The sequence below is a fragment of the Somniosus microcephalus genome, chromosome 2 (genome assembly GCF_052327205.1).
Source record: "Somniosus microcephalus isolate GS21.2 chromosome 2, FLI_Smic_1.0, whole genome shotgun sequence".
Lineage (NCBI taxonomy): Eukaryota > Metazoa > Chordata > Chondrichthyes > Squaliformes > Somniosidae > Somniosus > Somniosus microcephalus.
In genome coordinates, this window is record NC_140988.1 from 325,511,906 (window position 1) to 325,525,625 (window position 13,720).

General features: G+C 45.2%; 1 protein-coding gene across 10 annotated transcripts in view; it reads left to right on the forward strand.

The window, feature by feature from the left end:
- The window catches only part of tcf4 (transcription factor 4), a 679,628-nt gene that overhangs the window by 362,607 nt on the left and 303,301 nt on the right, over positions 1-13,720 (forward strand). The gene's annotated exons all lie outside the window — the stretch shown is intronic.

Genomic DNA, 13,720 nt, shown 5'->3' on the forward strand with positions numbered 1-13,720 from the left:
TGAAATGGCCTAGCAAGCCGCTCAGTTGTACCAAACCACTGCGACAAAGTCACTGTGGGAGTACCTTCTACATGCGGACTGCAACGGTTCTCAACCTTCTCAAGGGCAGTTAGGGATGGGCAATAAATGCTGGCCTTGCCAGCGACACCCACATCCCGTGAATGAATAAAAAAGAAGCAGACTTCTCAACCAAAATGGGAATTGTCAGGAACAGCAGAAAGTTGGCTGTCCGGAGGCCGCCCACCAGGCTAAAGGTGGGGAGGGGGAAGGGACGGAAGGCCAGTGCTTCGCAAAAGGCATCCTGCGGGGTAGAGATGGTATCGGAGCTCTATTGATTTGCATAAATATATGAGGCTTCCGTCTGACTTAGAGAGAACCTCAAAGGCCAAAAAATCAGCCGAGCAGGAACGGAGTGGGACCCACTCCATTTTAACTCCCCCACTGGGCAAAGAATTTAGAATTCCCACTCAGAACTTGTTTCAGATGATAGATATAAAGCCAGCAATCACAAAGCAACCTCAAAATAAACTTAAAATAACAACAGAAAATGCTGGAAAAACTCAGCAGGCCATACAACATCCGTGGAGAGAGAAATAGAGTCGACGTTTCGGGTCTAACACTTTATCAAAACTGGAAAGGAAATGAAATAGATCGAAAGGCAGGGCTGGGAGAGAACAAAAGAAGTGAAGAGACATTAAGAGGTATTCAAAACTAGACGAGATGGTGATAGGACTAGTGGAGACAAAAGACAGCTCTAGATTAGGTGTGAAATGCGCTGGCAAATTTGACCTCCGGGAAGACTGGGCAAGCAGCTTGCTCGCTAGCACGAATGTAAAAAGGCCTTTAAAATGCTGGCTCTGCATCACATTAGTCAGGTGGCATTAGGTAGTTTGGGCCATGTACTCAGAAATGTCCTATATACATGCATGAAAACATACATGGGTGCTCCACGCACCAGCATCGCAGTGACAGTTAAATTTGAATGTTAACAAAGAACTGACCAGACGATTCATGCTCCATTAATATTTAATAAGATCAAAGATGAAGTTTAGAAAGTTTACCTATGGCCCATCTTACAGCTAATATGAAGACAAAGCAATGTGAGAGTATCCACTGGAGGTGGCCAGCACCATTTGCCTAAATTTGATTTTGGGTAATTTTGCAGCAGTTTTGACTGTGTACTATAACTGGCCTATAACACAGCTTCAAGACATTGTTGACTCATCGCTCCATGTTTCCTCCCAAAAATTAATTAAACTTTGTTACTTACCCAACTCTAGACCTAGTGAGTACCCTTTAACCTGATTTTTACTGTTCGTACTCTGATGTGCTTGAAACTTTGGTGTGGAAATACTGTTAAAAGATTCAAAGCGGAAAATGGGCTCCAATGCACAGCCGTAGTCAGAATGCTGTAAACTAGCAAAGATTTTTTTTTTTAATTGGTGATCTTATCAGAGCTTATCTACGTTTTACTAAAACACATGATGTTTTTCATGTTAGTACCTGATTTATACCAGAAACCTGACATTTTCAAGGTCTGGTGACTCTAATTTCTGGATATGAATCTTTACTGATCTCATTGATTTTGTCAAACATTAGTACCCCTTTTGTTTGGAACAGGGGTAAGGTGCGCACGGGAAGAGTAGTTAAATATTAATCTTTAGAGGAAAAAAATTTTCAGAGCGCTGTTTAGGTTTACAGTAACTTGTGCGTAAATTGGTCAATGTAACAAGTCCGGTGTACGGTACTTGCCAATATTTCAGAGACCAAAAACTCAGAGCTTCCATGGAAGGATGAAATAATGAGGACTCTCGGGTGAGGGGAAACTCAGCATTCAGTCAGTTGCAATTGTGTCTCTGAAACCTAAATTAGGAAAAACAGCTAAGTCGTTATACCTGTAAATGTCACAGAACAGCCCACCTTTGAACCAGGAAGATGTTATAGTTAATCTTGTGAAGGTAAAGAGTGGCTAACATGTGAAACGGGCTCGTGGATAGGCTATTGGAGGCCCAATCCTCGGAATCATAGAAATTGCAACACAGAAAGGGCCATTTGGCCCATTGTCTTTGAGTTAGCTCTTCAACTAGGGCTCATTGACCATACAAAAAGATAAATTTTAACAGAGGAATTATAAATTCACTTCAGTCTATAGTGGAGAAAGTATTGGAGTCAATGCTAAAAGAAGCTATTGAAGTATTCTTTTACATGAAAAAACGAGGTGAAGGGTCAAAGAACATATGTAGAGTTCCTTGTGTTAGTGTCTTTTATTAAAACCAATTTTTCATAGTGTTTTTAGTCAGCTCCCAGTGAGATTTCTACTGTTTCATTATTGGTACTTTAAGTAAGACTTTTTTGTTGTTGAAATAATAGGTCCCGAGTTTTCTCTGTCTATTAAAGCGGCCTTTCCAAACATTTTGTTGTGACATTTTTATATAGTTTTACGCACTCCACAGCTGGATTAACGACATGTTTGTCCTTTATACCAGTTAAGTGGCTCATTAGCTGCTTGAGAAGTGTGAAAGGGCCATTATTTTAAGTGAACTGTGATTGGCCAATTTATTTTCTGTCGTTCCTGTTTAACAGATTTGTGATGCACAAAAGAAGCCATATCACAACTCTCACTGGTCATTTTGGTTCAAATCTGCTTTAAAACGAGGGGGGAATTTAACATGTTTTTTCGAATGAAGAGGAAACTATTAGCCTCAGGGCAGCAAAATCTGCTCTCGAGAGTAAATGGACAGGGGAAGACATGATCAAAGTCTTTAAAATCATGCAGGGAATCAGCATTTTGGATGAGGAGAAGTTTATCTCTTATCAGGAGAGGATAATTAGAGGGACGCAAGTATATACAGTAAATGAAAAAAAAATGGACAACAAAATGCAATTTCCGGGTTACTTGACACTCCGGTTGATTTATGCGACTGACCGCCAGCTAGCATAGTGAAGGTGGTTTTAATTAGAGCATTCAGTAAAGACATGGGCAGTTTGAGGTATAGTTGGGTCATGAGATGGAGTTGTTCGCAGACATAGCACTCCATGACTGAATGAGCTTTTGGAGGCGGGACTCCCACTTGTCGGGTTTCAGCCCCACCTCCAACAACTTCTGGCTAACCCATGCTATTTTCCCTTGATTGACCTTGTTAAGCCCGCCCAGCGGGCTCAGCAGGCCAATTAAGGGAAAGCCGGTTGCAGAGAATGTCAATGTGTGACGTTACATCTGTCAAAAAATTTTGACAGATGAATTGTCATCGTTTGACAGCTCTGTGAAGCTGTCAAACAGTGACATTCTCTGTAGTTTGATGAGGTCTTAAATTCAAGACCTCATCAAACTTCTTTCTTTTGAAGAAATGAGATGGTTATTGCATCTGAGAATGCAACGGCCATCTGTCATCTTCAAAGCGGAGGTGTGAGACTCTCCACATACACACCGACTGAAGCCTGCAGGAAGAAACAAAGGTAAGTACACTTTTACTAACACTTTGCACTTACCTCAGATACTCACCTCTCCACTCTTGCACTCATCACTTACCTCCACAGCACACTTTTGCACCCCCGACCCCCGCAGACCCACTACTCGCCTCGCTGACCTGGTGGGTTTCAGAGCCTTCGGGAAGCCCGCACTTGTGAGGGCAAAAAGGGGATAATCCTATTTTCTGCCTGTTAACTACCTGTTAACAGGCAGTTAATAGGCTTTAATCCCTTCCCGCCTTCAAGGAGACGGGACCCGGCGCGGGACAGCTACCTGCCTCCTAGCAAGATGGCATGGAGGTGGGTTGGGCACCCGCCCCCAAATTCTGCCATTTTCCTGGCAATCCCTCCATACCCGCCTCCCCAGGGCTGGCAAAATCACCCCCATGTTGCAGCAGTCTCCACATTGAACCCAGAAGTGCCAATCAATGTTTTCTAGTACCCTTGGTATATGGAGACATTTGCAAACAAACTAGGCCAAACCCGGAGAGCTGGAAAGCATTAAGGAAGATGGAGATGTAATGCTATTCTCTCAAAGAATGGGAAGGGTTGCATTCAAGGATTTTAAAAGTGAATTGGTAAAAGCTGTGCATAATTTCATCTTTCCTCTGCTGTCATTAAGTCATTAAAATTATTTTTGACTTTAACTGAAGCAAACATATTCTCCTGGGATCATGCTTAAAATAGGAAAATATTTTAATGAAAACCAATTTGAGAAGAGTTTGATGTGGTGAATGATTTTGCTTTTACTTAAAGAGATGGTATGTTTCGAGTTGGCCTTGCAGGGCATGTTCCAACCTCAAGTACATTGCATTCTTTGACGTATCTTTATGTTGCCATGAAGCTTCGGGTGCTTGCATTAAATCAAATATTATGATAGTGGTGCTGTGACAATCAGCATCTTTTAGCTGTCGACTTGGCCTGTGGTAGATGACCTAGAAAGCAGATGCATCTGAAAAGCTTTGCTGACTAGATCTGATTTGTGCAGATGACTACAGTTAAAGAGAACACCTGATTAGTGGATATTTTTCTTAAGTAAACAAAAATTGAAAATACCTAAATCATTTTTTGACCACACCCCATGTACTTACTCCTGTTAACTGCATTCTGTTCACTGTTAACTCATTTCAAATGAATTATTTTTAAGTCACTCCTGCATCCCTCTAGATTTCACCTTTTATTGCGTTTATGGACTATATTATATACAGGAAACTTTCTGGTATCAGTCGATCAACACTGCCGGAGAAACCAGCGCTAATGTTAAAACATACGGAGCTTCTGAGCTCCGTATCTAGCAACAAACCCTGTTGCTTAGTAACAGCTTCAAAACAGTCGGCACAGCTTGCAAGCGTCTCTGTAGCTAAGCAACAGCTTCAGCTAGACGCTTGCAGAGCCAGGAATGGAGAAAAAAAGCAACGAAAAGTAAAAAAAAGTTATCTGAACTGACTCCTGAATTTTGCCGGTGGATAGAGCATGCCGGAGATTTAACCTCCGTTTAAACGAAAGTTTCCTGTAGTGGCAAATGCACTGTTTTATTGCATGACACTTTTTTCCCTGCCTATTTTCTCCCCTCCGCTCTGCCTGGAGGAGCTGACTCATGCTTTATAATGGTTCCTCGGGTGCAAGCAGGCCTTCCAGGTGTCAGCTGTGGCTCTCGCCTCTGAGTCAGAAGGTTCATGTCACACTCGAGACTTTAGCACAAAAATCTAGGCTGACACTCCAGTGCAGTACTGAGGGTGGACTGCACTGTTGGAGGTGCCATTATTCGGATGGAACGTTAAACCGAGGCTCTATCTGCCCCCTCAGGTGGACATAAAAGATCCCATAGCACTATTTTGAAGAAGAGCAGGGAAGTTCTTCCTGGTGTCCTGGCCAATATTTATCCCTCAACCAATGTCACTAAAGCAGATTATTTTGTTACTATCACATTGATTCTTGTGAGACCTCACTGTGCACAAATTGGCTGCTATGTTTCCTATATTACAACAGTGACTACACTTCAAAATTACTTCATTGGCTGTAAAGCACTTTGGGACGCTATATAAATGCAAGTTCTTTCTTTCAGCAGCTTGCCCCCACCTGCCCATTGTTTCACCTGCAAATTGTTTCACTGTGGAGGACATCACAACCAAATCCGATTTATGCTCACCTGACAGCCACCCAAGCACATTTTTCAGTAGGAATTAATTGACCCTGAATAATTCAGTAGGAATTACTAGCCCAGGATACTGAAACCATTTGTAGTACCTCCATGACCACCCTAGAGGTTGTGCAATAGAAGATTTTTAACTGCTACATCTCTGTGGATGCTTGATAGAATTAAGTATTGCCAAGTGAATATGATTGTGTAGAAAACCTCAGGAGGAAGTGACAGTAATAGAATTTTTACACAAACAAGTTATTAACTTGGACACATTCCTGAGCTGACAGACGTTAGTAGCTTGAAATATTATACAGCAATCATGCCATCTTTGTTTCATTTAGTTTATCTATTGTTTGCATGAGAGCATGCACATCATTGAAAGAAGCAGCTTAAAAAGAGGTGATGTCTCTCTTGAGAAGGATTCTTATGAAGGCGGAAGAGATAGGGAGTAGTGAGAGAGCTTTAAAAATTCTGTCATTTATGAAAATAACTCTTGTCTCTCATAAACATTTGTATCTGTAATCAGGTGATAGTTTCTTTACTACAAAATAATACTTGTTTCATATCTGTTAACCAATACATTTTTCTCAGAAATTTGATAGAATGTTGGGTTTTACCATTTGCAAAGGTCCTTACTTGAATGCAACTATTTCTTTTTTTCTATACCGCTCCACGTTTCCTTCTTTCCTCGCATGAAGATACTGACTCTTGCCAGGGTAGAGTTTCACAAGCACTGCCTGACCTCCAGGACCTCACCCAAGTCACCAGTCTTCATGCATGATCGGAGAAAAGGAGCCTGGGGCTTCTTCCCTGCACCCAGAGCGGTCTCCTAACTTTGGCAGTGCTTCTGGCGCCAGGGTCGTTTACATGCTGAAGGCAGGCTTCCCGGGGGTGGGGTGGGGTATCAATTTGGCGGTTGGGGGCGAGGGGGGTGCGGGGGGGGGGGGCGGAGAGGAGGAAGGAAATTAGCTCTTTCCTGAGTCTTCATAGTTGTTTGCAATGGAGCTTTTTTTATCACTTAAATTTTTAAATTATTGACTTATCAAGCCAGTGCTTCTGGCTGACCAACTCTGGTGTGGGTTAAGTATGAAGCAGCAGCAGGTAAAGGATAATAAACATTCAAAGAAAGAGAGAGAAAATAGGTTCAAGTTCAGCTTTAAACTTCACCTAACTCATTGCCACTACTGCTAGTGGAAGAACTGAGCATTGAAACCATACAATGTTCAGTGAAAGTGATGGGTGTAATAGCTGCTCTAAAATCTGCTGGGATGTACCTGAGGCAAACGGGGTTAACCATTCAGTCCAATTATGTTGATTTTTCCTTATTTATTAAACCATTCCTCATTTGGATCCTCTGCAATACTCACCATTCGTGGACAAGTGGGTGAGTTGGTAGCATAAGATTTGGAAAGGGAACAAAAATGAACGTTGGAGCTTCATTTTCTTCCATTATTTCTTGAGAGAGAAAAAAATCTGAATGCTTTTAGTACGACGAAGAAATTTATTGGGTGTTAATATTTATAACAACAACAACGACAACTTGCTCCATGTGGGAAGTCAGGGACGCTGCCAGTGTCCCTGACGACCATGTGTGCGGGAAATGCATCCAGCTGCAGCTACTTGTAGACCGCAATGCGGCGCTCGAGCTGCGGGTGGATGAATTTTGGAGCATGCGCGATGCTGAGAGGGTCGTGGATAGCACGTTTAGCGAGTTGTTCACGCCTCAGGGTAGGGCTGCACAGGGGGTGACCATCAGGCGGAGCAACAGAGGCAGGCAGGAAGTGCAGGGAACCCCTGCGGACATCCCCCTTTCAAACAGGTATACCAAGTTGGATACTGTTGAGGGGGATGACTCACCAGGGGAAGGCAGCAGCAGCCAGCTTCCTGGCACCAGGGACGCTTCTGCTGCTCAGAAAGGGAGGAAAAAGAGTGGGAGAGCAATAGTGATAGGGGATTCTATCGTAAGGGGAACAGATAGGCGTTTCTGTGGCCGCAAACGTGACTCCAGGATGGTTTGTTGCCTCCCTGGGGCCAGGGTCATGGATGTCACTGTGCGGCTACAGGGCATTCTTAAGGGGGAGGGGGAGCAGGCAGAGGTCGTGGTCCACATTGGGACCAACGACATAGGTAGGAACGGGGATGAGGTCCTGCATCAAGAATTTAGGGAGCTAGGTAACAGATTAAAGAGCAGGACCTCAAAGGTTGTAACCTCTGGATTACTCCCAGTGCCACGTGCTAGTGAGTATAGGAATGGGAGGATAGAGCAGATGAATGCGTGGCTAAAGAGTTGGTGTAGGGGGTAGGGTTTTACTTTCCTGGATCACTGGGCCTGCTTCTGGGAAAGGTGGGACTTGTACAAGTCGGACGGGTTGCACCTGAACCAGAGCGGGACAAATATCCTTGCGGGGAGGTTTGCTAGCATGGTTGGGGGGGGTTTAAACTAACTTGGCAGGGGGATGGGATACAGAGGGGAGCTGAAATAGGGGGTGATGTGCTGCCAATTATAGAGAAAAAAACAAGTCAGCTTGGTAGACAGGGCAAACATATAAGGGCAAGGCTGGATGGCATCTATTTTGATGCAAGGAGTCTTGCAAATAAGGTGGATGAACTGAAGGTGTTGATAAACACATGGGAGTATGATATTGTGGCTATCACGGAGACATGGTTGAGGGAGGGGCAAGACTGGCAGCTCAATATTCCGGGGTACAGAATCTTCAGGCGAGACAGAGGGGGAGGTATAAGAGGAGGGGGTGTCGCAATATTAATTAAGGAGTCAATTACTGCAGTAAGGAGGGATGATATATTAGCAGGTTCCTCTAATGAGGCCATATGGGTGGAGCTTAAAAACAAAAAGGGGACAAGCACTTTGCTGGGAGTGTACTATAGGCCTCCAAACAGTCAGGGGGAGATAGAGGAACAGATATGTAGGCAAATCTCAGAGAAATGTGCAAATAATAGGGTAATAATAATGGGGGATTTCAACTTCCCCAATATTAACTGGGATAGTCAGAGTGTGAAAGGCTCAGAGGGTGTAGAATTCTTAAAGTGCATCCAGGAGAGCTTTTTGAGCCAGCATGTAGAAAGTCCTACAAGAGAGGGGGCGGTACTGGACCTAATTCTAGGGAATGTGGCCGGCCAAGTGGAAAAAGTGCTAGTAGGTGAGCACTTTGGTGACAGTGACCATAATATGGTGAGATTTAAGGTGGTCATGGAAAAGGACAGGGATGGGCCGGAAATAAAGGTTCTAAATTGGGGGAAGGCCGATTTTAATAGGATAAGGCAGGATCTGGCCAAAATGGACTGGGATCAGCTACTTGTAGGAAAATCCGCATCGGAGCAATGGGAGGCTTTCAGAAGGGAGATTGAGATCATACAATGGCAACATGTTCCCGTAAAGGTCAAGGGTGGTTCCAAAAACCACAGGGAACCTTGGATGTCAGGGGATATACGAGCATGGATTAGGGAAAAAAGGAGGGCTTTTGGCAGATACAAAAGGCTAAAGACGGAGGAAGCCCTAGAGGAGTACAAAAAGTGCAGGGGGATACTTAAAAAAGAAATTAGGAGATCAAGGAGGGGCCATGAAATAACACTGGCGAGCAAAATAAAGGAAAATCCTAAGATGTTTTATAAGTATATTAAGGGTAAGAGGATAACTAGGGAAAAAATAGGGCCCATTAGGGACAATAGTGGTAATCTGTGTGTGGAGCCGGAAGATGTAGGAGGGGTTCTAAATGAATTTTTTGCATCTGTTTTCACTATGGAGAAGGACGATGTAGACATAGAAATAGGGCGGGGGGACTGTGATATGCTTGAACATATTAACATCGAGAGGGAGGAGGTATTGGCGGTTTTAGCTGGCCTAAAAATGGATAAATCCCCAGGCCCGGATGAAATGTATCCCAGGCTGCTGTGTGAGGCAAAGGAAGAGATTGCGGGGGCTCTAACACATATATTCAGGACCTCTCTGGCCACAGGGGATGTGCCAGAGGACTGGAGAACCGCTAATGTAGTACCATTATTCAAGAAGGGAAGTAGGGAAAAACCGGGGAACTACAGGCCAGTGAGCCTAACATCAGTGGTAGGAAAATTATTGGAAAAAATTCTGAGGGACAAAATTTGTCTCCACTTGGAGAGGCAAGGATTAATCAGGGATAGTCAACATGGCTTTGTCAAGGGAAGATCATGTCTGACTAATTTGATTGAATTTTTTGAGGGGGTGACTAGGTGTGTGGATGAGGGTAACGCAGTGGATGTGGTATACATGGATTTCAGTAAGGCCTTTGATAAAGTCCCGCACAGGAGACTGGTCAAGAAGGTAAGAGCCCATGGAATCCAGGGTGCCTTGGCACATTGGATACAAAACTGGCTTAGTGGCAGAGGGTAATGGTCGAAGGTTGTTTTTGTGACTGGAAGCCTGTGGCCAGTGGGGTACCACAGGGATCGGTGCTGGGTGCCTTGCTGTTTGTGGTCTACATTAATGACTTGGATATGAATGTAAAAGGTATGATCAGTAAGTTCGTGGATGATACAAAAATTGGTAGGGTGGTAAATAGCGAGGAGGGTAGCCTCAGTCTGCAGGACGATATAGATGGGTTGGTCAGATGGGCGGAACAGTGGCAAATCGAATTTAACCCGGAAAAGTGCGAGGTGATGCACTTTGGGGGGACTAACAAGGCAAGGGAATACACAATGAATGGAAAGACCCTAGGCAAGACGGAGGGTCAGAGGGATCTGGGTGTGCAAGTACACAGATCCCTGAAGGCGGCGGAACAGGTGGATAAGGTGGTAAAAAAGGCATATGGGATACTTGCCTTCATTAGCCGAGGCATTGAATATAAGAGCAAGGAGGTTATGATGGAGCTGTATAAAACACTGGTTAGGCCACAGCTGGAATACTGTGTGCAGTTCTGGTCGCCACACTACAGGAAGGATGTGATCGCGTTGGAGAGGGTGCAGAGGAGGTTCACCAGGATGTTACCAGGGCTGGAGCGCTTCAGTTATGAAGAGAGACTGGGCAGATTGGGTTTGTTTTCCTTGGAGCAGAGGAGGCTGAGGGGGGACATGATTGAGGTGTACAAAATTATGAGGGGCATAGATAGGATGGATGCTGAGGAGCTTTTTCCCTTAGTAGAAGGGTCAATAACTAGGGGGCATAGATTCAAGGTAAAAGGCGGGAGGTTTAGAGGGGATTTGAGAAAGAACTTTTTCACCCAGAGGGTGGTTGGAGTCTGGAACTCACTGCCTGAAAGGGTTGTGGAGGCAGGAACCCTCACAACATTTAAGAAGCATTTGGATGAGCACTTGAAATGCCATAGCATACAAGGCTACGGACCAAATGCTGGAATATGGGATTAGATTAGACAGGGCTTGATGGCCGGCGCGGACACGATGGGCCGAAGGGCCTCTATCCGTGCTGTATAACTCTATGACTCTAACTTATATTTATATAGCGCCTTTAATGTAGTAAAACATCCCAAGGCACTTCACAGGACTATTATAGGCAAAAAATATTTGACACTGAGCCACATAAGGAGAAATTACAGCAGATGACCAAAAGCTTGGTCAAAGAGATAGGTTTTAAGGAGCATCTTAAAGGAGGAAAGAGAGGTAGAGAGATAAAGGACTGGATTTTGCTGGCGCTCAGAGGGCGGGTTTGGAGGTGGGTCCGCTGTCAAAATAGCAAAGATTGACAGCGGGTAGGAAACCCGTTGTTAAACCGCCTCCATGCGAATCTCCCAGATGTCGGGTCTGTCTGTGCAGAACTGACCCGACACCAATTTAGATCATTAAATGGCTTGTTAACAGTCAATTTAATGCTGTTTTGAGGCTAGAAACATAGAAACATAGAAGATAGGAGCAGGAGTAGGCCATTCGGCCCCTCGAGCCTGCTCCGCCATTCAATGAAATCATGGCTGATCATCCAAATTCAGTACCCTGTTCCTGCCTTCTCTCCATATCCCTTGATCCCTTTAGCCTTAAGAAATATATCCAACTCCTTCTTGAATATATTTAATGAACTGGCCTCTACTGCCTTCTTTGGTAGAGAATTCCACAGGTTCACCACTCTCGGTGAAGAAATTCCTCCTCATCTCTGTCCTAAATGGCTTACCCCTTATCCTTAGACTGTGACCCCTGGTTCTGGACTCCTCGACCATCGGGAACATCCTTCCAGCATCTAGTCTGTCTAGTCTTGTTAGAATTTTATAAGTTTCGATGAGATCCCCTCTCATTCTTCTAAACTCCAGCGAGTACAAGCCCAATCGACCCAATCTCTCCTCGTACGTCATTCCTGCCATCCCAGGTATCAGCCTGGTGAATCTTTGCTGCACTCCTTCCATGGCAACAACATCCTTCCTCAGATAAGGCGACCAAAACTGCACACAATACTCAAGATGTGGTCTCACCATGGCCCTGTACAACTGCAGCAAGACATCCTTGTTCCTGTACTCAAACCCTCTTGCTACGAAGGCCAACATACCATTTGCCTTCTTAACCGCCTGCTGCACCTGCATGCTTACTCGGAGGTCGAACTCCAAACCATCGTAAACACCTTCACCGAAGCATACGAGAGCATAGGCCTTACACTAAACATCCGTAAGACAAAGGTCCTATAATAACCTGCCCCCGCCACACAGTGCTGCCGCCCGATTATCAAAATCCACGACAAGGCCTTGGACAACGTGGACCAATTTCCATACCTCGGGAGCCTACTGTCAACAAGGGCAGACGTCGACAACGAAGTCCAACACCGCCTTCAGTGTGCCAGTGCAGCCTTCGGTCGTCTGAGGAAGAGAGTGTTTGAAGACCAGGACCTCAAACCCGGCATTAAGCTCATGGTCTACAGAGCAGCAGTGATACCAGCCCTGCTGTATGCCTCAAAGACATGGACCATGTACAGCAGGCACCTCAAAGCACTGGAGAGGTACCACCAACACTGCCTCCGCAAGATCCTGCAAATCCATTGGCAGGATAGGCGCACCAACGTCAGTGTTCTTGCTCAGGACAACATCCCCAGCATCGAAGCTCTGACCACGCTCAGTCAGCTCCGATGGACGGGTCACATTGTCTGCATGCCCGATACGAGACTCCCAAAACAAGCGCTCTACTCGGAGCTCCGGCATGGCAAGAGAGCCCCAGGTGGGCAGAGGAAACGCTTCAAGGACACCCTCAAAGCCTCCTTGAAAAAGTGCAACATCCCCACCAACACCTGGGAATCCCTGGCCCGAGATCGCACAAAGTGAGGGAGAAGCATCCGGGAAGGCGCCGAACACCTCGAGCCTCTTCGTCGGGAGCAAGCAGAAGCCAAGCGCAAGGAGCGCACGTCAACCCAAGCACCCCGCCCACCCGCCTCTTCAACCACCGTCTGCCCCACCTGTGACAGAGACTGTAGGTCCCACATTGGACTAATCAGCCACCTGCGAGCTCATTTTTAATGTGGAAGCAAGTCATCCTCGGTTCCGAGGGACTGCCTAAGAAGAAGAAGAACTTTCAGCGACTGGTGCACAAGGACGCCCAGGTCTCGTTGCACTTCCCCTTCTCCCAATCTATTGCCATTCAGATAATACTCTGCCTTCCTGTTTTTGACACCAAAGTGGATAACTTCGCATTGATCCACGTTATATTGCATCTACCATGCTTCTGCCCAATCACCCAACCTGTCCAAATCATACTGGAGTTTCTCGGCATCCTCCTCACAGCACACACGCCCACCCAGCTTTGTGTCGTCTGCAAACTTGGAGATATTACATCTAGTTCCCTCGTCCAGATCATTAATATATATTGTGAATAGCTGGGGTCCAAGGACCGATCCCTGCGGTACCCCACTAGTCACTGCCTGCCACTCGGAAAAAGAGCCGTTTATTCCAACTCTTTGCTTTCTGCCTGCCAACCAGTTCTCTATCCAAGTCAATACCTTGCCCCCAATCCCATGTGCCTTAATTTTACACGCTAATCTCTTATGCGGGACCTTATCAAAAGCCTTTTGAAAATCCAAATACACCACATCCACTGGTTCTCCCTTATCTATTTTACCAGTTACATCTTCAAAAAATTCCAGTAAATTCGCCAAGCACATTTACCTTTTGTAAATCCATGTTGACTTTGTCCGAT